At 34.7% G+C, this 6,000-nt stretch overlaps 1 protein-coding gene across 1 annotated transcript in view; it reads right to left on the minus strand.

Moving 5' to 3' along the window:
• LOC129804987 (lysosome membrane protein 2) overlaps positions 1–5,410 on the minus strand; it is a 65,139-nt gene extending 59,729 nt beyond the window's left edge. The window contains exon 1 of the mRNA XM_055852789.1: positions 4,802–5,410. The gene's annotated coding sequence lies outside the window, so the exon portion shown is untranslated. The remainder of the gene's footprint in view (positions 1–4,801) is intronic.
• Positions 5,411–6,000: the final 590 nt, after the last annotated feature.

Below are 6,000 nucleotides of genomic sequence, written 5' to 3' on the forward strand. Positions count from 1 at the left end.
AAGTGTCAAATTTGAAACCAAATATGGACTATAGCGAGACTCTACTGTATAGACATAGCTTTCGGTAATATTTCGGCCACCTTGATTCTTGTAATTCCTTATCCTTCCGTATTTCTTCCAAAGTATTTTTCATATCATTTCATTCGTTGAAGCGACTTTTTTTGCATTGTAAAATCTCTAGAGTACGCAAAAACTAAAAATTCATTAAAATTTGAGGAACACAATAAGTGGCCGAAAATACAAGCTGGACGAAATTAGGTACAGTTAGCTTATTAAATAAAATATGAGTATTGTGATTTTTTTCTGTAATCTACCCTTTCCTATAAGTGAGATGTTAAAATCTCATAACCCAAATGGTAATGAAACTGTCAACAGGTGTTCCTCTCACCCTACATTGTTCTTCTTAAAATATTAGCCATGTCTCCTTAAAATAAAAGTCACTTAAGAACTCTTAAGTGTCATTATCTGTTATGGATATAATATTTACAAAAGAATTCCAAAAAAAAAATAAATAAATAAATAAAATGTTGGTTACAATTTAATTGTAGGACAAATTAAAATAATTACTGATTCATTACTGGTTCAAACTTGCCCTGGATCTAAATTTGTACCAACCAATTAGGAAATACACTATCTGGACGTTTTCATTATTAGGTCGGGTATCTGACGAATTTATTTTGAATTCAGATCTTCCGGTGTTTATCAGAGCCCGTTTTTTTCATATAAAAAACTCAAATTTTGTCCGAAACTTTCGACCCTTGATATGGGCTTTCCTGAGTGGGCTTCGTCTTTTAACGAACACCGGAACCATCGAAAAAATCGTGACAATATGTCGACTTGGCAATCACTGCAATGATTACACGGATCGGTAGGTTTGTATATGCAATGACCCACACGATCTGGTTTGTTTCTGAGAAGATCGTGTCAATCTGTAACATTCTAGACACTCTTACGACTTAGACCGAGAGATAGCTTAATGTAATTATAATTAAAATATTGATTTGACTAAATTCCTATCAGTTTCCCACTAACTAAGTCATTTCTCGGTTTAAGCTGAAAGACGGATCAGTCAGAAATTGAGGCAAATATAATCTGATCATTATTTTAAATTAAAATTGCGTTAAGTCGTCTCTAGGTTTAAGTCATAAGTGTGTCAAAGACATAAGGCAAATTATTGTCCTTAAAGGGTTAAAAGAGATTATCAGTTTTTAAAGAATTTTTACAAAAGTATTTTGTTCAGGATACTCAAAAAATTATCTAAATTTTGGACAACTCTGATGTCAGTTACATGAATGAGCCTTATATCTACTCCGTCTAAGGCTCATTTCTCGTGAAAATACCTCTATAACAGGTTGTGGTTACTTTCGCGTCAACAAAAATGTTCCAAAGCGCATGAACTAGAATTAGACGAGGTGCTAAAGAAAAATTCCAATATCTGCATATGTAATAAATGTGAGAAAAATTATGCTTTCTGGAGATAAATTCAATTCCCGGAATGGTATAAATATCGCCCTTGTGATGATCATACGGATTTTTCTCCTTTTATCTCTCATCGCACGACTAATGATGAATGAGCTACTCGTATTTCATATACTGCTAATTACTGCACCAACAATGTAATAATACAAATTTTAGCATATTCTTTCACGAGATCGTGTATCTCTGTGCTTTTTGTCTATTAGAAAATTTACTTGTGTAACCACCAAAGATCATGATAAATAAGAAGATGCGACAGGGTCGATAATTGCGCAATTTCTCAGTTAATTGAATCAATAGCAAATTGCACATGGTGAATGAATTAAATATATGATATAGTACCGCGCCGTGATACAAAAACCTTTGATGATCATAAAGTGAGAATAGTGAATGAATAGCGGTGAGTAAATGGAGTATGAATAGCATATAATTGTATAATAAACACAGGTAAATATGGGTAAATACATCTGTAAGAGGTGCCCATCAAACTACCTTGGTCCATTACATAAGTTTCTTCCATGCCAGAAGTCAATTGAGAGCATTTGGTGCAAATTCATACGAAAGACTTCAACAATTTGAGCGACGAACCCGCTACTGCGCATGGAAGATTCTCCAATTTGCTTTCAACTTGGTCACTAGCCCATTGAAATGAGCAATTAAAAAATTATTAGAACTCTCATTTTTCGCAACAATTGCACTTAAAGTGGCTTTAGAGCAGTGAGACAGATACTTTGGTGCAATTGTTTGCGTGAAGAGCTAGCAATGTCTTTTTTTTTGCTGTGATGAATCTTCTGGGACATTTCCCTGTTGTCACACAATGAGAAATGGGCTGTAAATCGACAAAGAGTGGCATCGATGTTTCCACATATGAGGAAAATAATTTCAACTACATGTGATTAACAATCATGAGCGATAAAAATTACAGATATCTTGCATAATTCACTCGTTAATACTATTTTTATGTGAGGGAAAAGTGTTGAAATTTGCATGAGGACACTAAAACTGTATTATTACTCCATACAATTAATAATCTTTGATGAATTAAATGGTTATTTAGTCGCATCAATCGTCTGCAGAATGCAATTATATTGCCTTGAATATAGCGAGGTTGGCTTAAATGGTGGAGCGTAAATCAATAATCACGAGTATTTGACTCTTTTACCCTCTCAAAAGTTTCCATTTAACCAGACATATTTATGTTGTTAAACAAATTGAGGGAATCACCGGTCATCCTTTAATTTTACGAGGTTTTCTCATGAAACTTCCTTGTCTGGGACACTAAAGTAAAAATCCCCAGGTCGGGATACTCCACAGGCGACCTTCTGTGCGAAAGAAAATTCCCCTGTTTGTCCTCACCATGGTATCCGGTTTGAAATAATATTGTCTCATGTCTTTTGTGAAATAATTTCGCAAGCATTTTTTCCTGTACACTCCATCATGTTTATCTTATGGTTTACTTGCCAGAAGCTGAGTACTTCTTTATGATCTTGGCAAATAAACAATTTTAGTTCTCTCTTCAAGGTTATGGGCACTTTTTCTGCCATATTTATCATACTATTGCGTATCTATAAGATCTGACAGAGATCATCTTGATGAAAAAATCACATAACTTTCTTGTTTTGTGGACCATCTGAATTACTGCCACATGCCCATGAATTTTTCAAAACATGTGTCTATCTTTTCACTAAACTACTAATAGCACTCAATGAGTATAAGCTTAATCAAATTATCTTTTGATGCCTTTTCGAAGGTGTCCGATCAACATGATTCAGGAGTTTTTTTGTGAATGGGACTGACGAAAAGAACGGCAAATAACGTTTTATGACATAAATAGCTTAGATAGTAAAAAAAAACCCCAAATGATGCCGCCATCGAAAGTCAAACAAATAGATCACGTCATGTAAAAAATACAACAGACACAGTTGAAGGTCTGTGAAATTTTCCTCGTAAAATTAGTGGTCAAACATTGAAATCACCACGAAGTTCAAATAAACATCTTTTGGTGTTTCCCAGAGGAAGAAATTAACTAATAGGATGTCTGATCTTTTGAAAAGAATGATTCTCGATATACTTGGATCTTATGAACCTACCTACCTGAACTTTTTATTATAAAAAAAGGTATTTTTCTGGGAGTTACTAGTTTTTTTTTATGAATACAATGGAAAGTTTTATTACATTTTTCATAGAACTATTCTACATATTCAAAATTATTACACTTTCCTGAGATAACTAATAGAATTTTGAGTCACGCCCTTTTAGAAATTAAAGCTCAGTTCTCAGTTCCCATGATGTAAACTACCTATAAAATTTCTGAAAATTCTCAGAGATCAATTGTGAAATCAATCGTGCGGTGCATAGAACAACTCTTTATGTTTTATTTCGCAAAAATCGGAAAATACGGAAGAAGAGTGATGAATACAAGCCACGAAATGTTCCTTATTTGTCCTCAGAAGTGAAACTTTGATTAAAATTGTGAAAAACATATAGATTGAAACAAATATCGTGATTGTTGTGCATCTTATTGCTTTTGTAGTGAACAAGTGGAAGGACTCTAATCCAATATCTGCAGGGCAATGAGGAAAACTAAGGAGAGTACCATTCAGCAACAGCGATGAGTATCATCAGAAAGCAATTCAAGTAAGAGACCTTTTAGATCTAGAAATTTTGATATTGATCTTGGCTTCAGAATTGAAGCATTGATCCTGTTGATAGCTCTTATTTTTTTTTTTAAGAAAATCAATCAAGAATTGATGTTATGCTTTTTCAGGCGAACCTATTTTTTATGTTCTTTCGTGCGACTTTCTTGTAAGAGAAAGCGCTCTACCTTCGGACTACTTAAGCTTCGAACGACTTATTTTTTTCAATATATTTTAAATGAATTTAACCAATTTGAATATTATATTTAATAGATAGTGTAATGGTTCAAAATTCCTGAGAAGACCATTAGTCAAATCTATTAAATATACAAAAGAATTGAGTTGTCCGAAGCTTGCTTGAACCGTCCGAAGGTATCGAGCTTTCCCACACTGTTTCATTTTAAAATCTCTTTAGGTTTCAGTGCTGTTCTACTGATCAAAAACAAATCAATTTTAATCAGTAACTCAATTTAGAATGGGAACATGGGAAAAATATGAAGGGTTCGAAGCTGGAGTTTGTGCGAGGCCTGAAAGCCTTTCCCTAAGCTTTGGCAAGCTATCCTTTACATTATCTTTAATGCCAATTATACAAATTTAAGCGATTTCTAAATGTTTTGCGGGGTTTACGCCATATATATTTTGAACACAAAAAAACGTAGTCCATTTAAAATAAAACTATTCATACTTACTTTTTGGGCTTGTTGAATGAAGGGTACAAACTAATTGACGCTTATCCGCAAAAACTTTCAATCACGTTATTTATTAAAAGTCACTCAATCATCACTGTCAATAAATCACACGAGGCGCCAATAAATTGTCATGGATATTGAGGTCGTTCTGACCATCTGACCACTGATGATGCTCACTTGGTACTTCCCGATCTCCGTGCAATACCTCAGAAAATAATCTTCTCGTGTGGGTGGTAGAATGATAATTTCTCTTGGCGCACTTTAAGATCATTCGCAGCGATAGTCGATGCTGCTTGATCATTGATCGAGAGGTCGAAGCACATATGAAGATTCTTATCAGTTCAGTTCAAGTGTCACTGGGCAATTGCACTTGATCACTATTATTATTAATTTTACACTTCCGGTAGTTCTTTATGGTATGGTTTGCCTCATCGAACCCTTGGCACACACTGTCACGGCTTTTTCAATCTCGTTCAAGTGATAAGCTCTTTTTGTCGCGAAAAATTCAAGCACAAGAAGACACTAAAAGACGTGCTGTCAAGAAGCCTCGATGATTGCAAATGATCGATAGGAGCATCAAAAGCTTCCTGCTTATATTTAACACTTTTATCTCAACCTCTCACCCCGACTCATGGCTTTTTCCCCGCCCCTCTGTGAAAAGCCCAAGCTTTGCAAGCACACGTTGCCAATTGAGCATGCAATTGAAGGCTATGAGCTTATGTGTGCATTTTATTGTCTTGGGGAAATACACATTCCCAAGTGACTGTCTCAATTATTAAGAGTGAGAAAATCGCAAGGGGAGGGTTTGTCTTACACGGGGAAATATCTGATAATATTTTCCGCTTATTGTCTACTGTAAACGATTTTGTCCACAAATATTTCCGTGGGAATTTTATTATGCATATCAATGAACTCTCGGCAGACTGTCTTGTGTTTATTCGCTTCAGTTGAAAATTGAAGTCTAGATTTGCTTGTCTTTGATTGTAAGATTACAATGAGGTTTTAGTTTATCAACTCTGAAAAATATGTATTGTCACCTTATCAAGAGAAGTTTGTCAAAAGGATGTTTCTCCATATGATATGAAAAATTGAGTTGTTCAAGGCTTGAGTCGTCCGAAGGTAGTGCGCTTTCCCCTATTTATTTTCCAATATAGGGATGGGGTTGTCAATCCTTTACCCTCTGTAGAATTAAGTGCAAT

This window comes from Phlebotomus papatasi, chromosome 2 (assembly GCF_024763615.1).
Source record: "Phlebotomus papatasi isolate M1 chromosome 2, Ppap_2.1, whole genome shotgun sequence".
Classification (NCBI taxonomy): Eukaryota; Metazoa; Arthropoda; class Insecta; order Diptera; family Psychodidae; genus Phlebotomus; species Phlebotomus papatasi.